This window comes from Pholis gunnellus (genome assembly GCF_910591455.1).
Source record: "Pholis gunnellus genome assembly, chromosome: 6".
Lineage (NCBI taxonomy): Eukaryota > Metazoa > Chordata > Actinopteri > Perciformes > Pholidae > Pholis > Pholis gunnellus.
Genome location: NC_136532.1, coordinates 1,913,475 through 1,914,957, shown reverse-complemented (window position 1 = coordinate 1,914,957; position 1,483 = coordinate 1,913,475).

The window sequence follows — 1,483 nt, the reverse complement described above, 5'->3', positions numbered from 1 at the left end:
TATCACGAATAGTGTTCAATCTATCTAATACAGCAGTTTGGCATCATTTTGAGAGCCTGGGCCCTATAATAACCTGTAAAACATGGCTAATTTTCATTTGAATTTCAGTTTTACAGAATGCAATTGAACCGTACCAAAGCCTGTGATTGGCCGATTTGTGCATGTGACACAGATTTGAATCTGGAAGAGTGTAAGGAGTGTAATGATACGTCTTTGAGTTAATTGACAGAATTTTAAGCCTATAAAAATACAAAACTATGAAGCTCGCCCCCAAGGGTCAAACCCATTGGCCAAAACTTAAAAGATTACCCCTTCTTTATAGACACTCGTAGAGACTCTGTTTTTTCACAGAACGGAGACAGACCGACAGCACATGGCTGCAAGGATTGCTTTTTTTTTTGTGCCGATTTTCATCCAGAAAACCATCTCAAGGTGCGAAGCGTTTAAAATGTTCTACTGTTTGGCTCTGTGTTGATCTGTGGCTTATGGAGTGCAGCTTGCTAATGGTTTGAAGGAGAGGAATTCTGCATCCCACCACGGCGGCGTTTGGGAGCGACTCATTAGAATGGTCAGGAAGATATTGTTTTCTGTGCTTCAACAACAATCTTTAGACGATGAAAGCCTTCATACAATCCTATGTGAAGTAGAGGCCATTCTCAATGACCGCCCTATAACCAAGGTTTCTGATGAAGTCAATGAATTGGAAGCGCTCACTCAGGTTGACCACGGGTGGCAGTGTGTATTTGTGTGGCAGGTAGTTTATATATGGGGCACAGGTGCAACTAACAGGGTGATGATGCATGGGTGACGGGGAGATTGCACGGTTTTTACCACAAAACCGGACACACCAGAGGGAGACCATGAAAGCTAAGTGATATCAAGTAGTATTGTCAATTGTGAACTCTAATTAAATGGGAACCTCACCCAAAGATACGGAAAGCCTGGAATCTTTATGTCGAAGCCAGTAAGAAAACACGATCTTCTCCTGCACCCAGCCGAGTGGCTAGTTACAGGAATCAGTCACTACACTTGATTTATTCATACTGTATGTCTTTTAATTTGGCTTATTGAAGAAGTTTTGACAAACGCTAAGTTTTCTTGATTATCGCTTAATCGGTAAGAGTAAAATAAAAAAAACACAATTGACAACATTTGATCGTCGTCAAGGTAACGTGCCAAAGTGCCGTCCCATTTGTATTTCTACCATTTCAAGCCCCTCAAACTCAACCACTAACCTGCTGATTTCAGTGACGTCCCCGAGGGTTCAGGGTTTAAGGCCTTAGGAGGGGACTTTGGGGATTGGGCTTTAGAGCAACCTGATGACATCACCTGAGCAGAGCTCTGGCTGATCCACAGTATGAGGTCGCAGCATGATGAGGAGGAAGATGTCCTGGCTTCATTTCAGCTATACTTCTCTTTTTGCAGAAATGCACAGAATCATCCAAACCACGGTGTTTTTTGTTTTTGCTTTTTTAAAGACAAT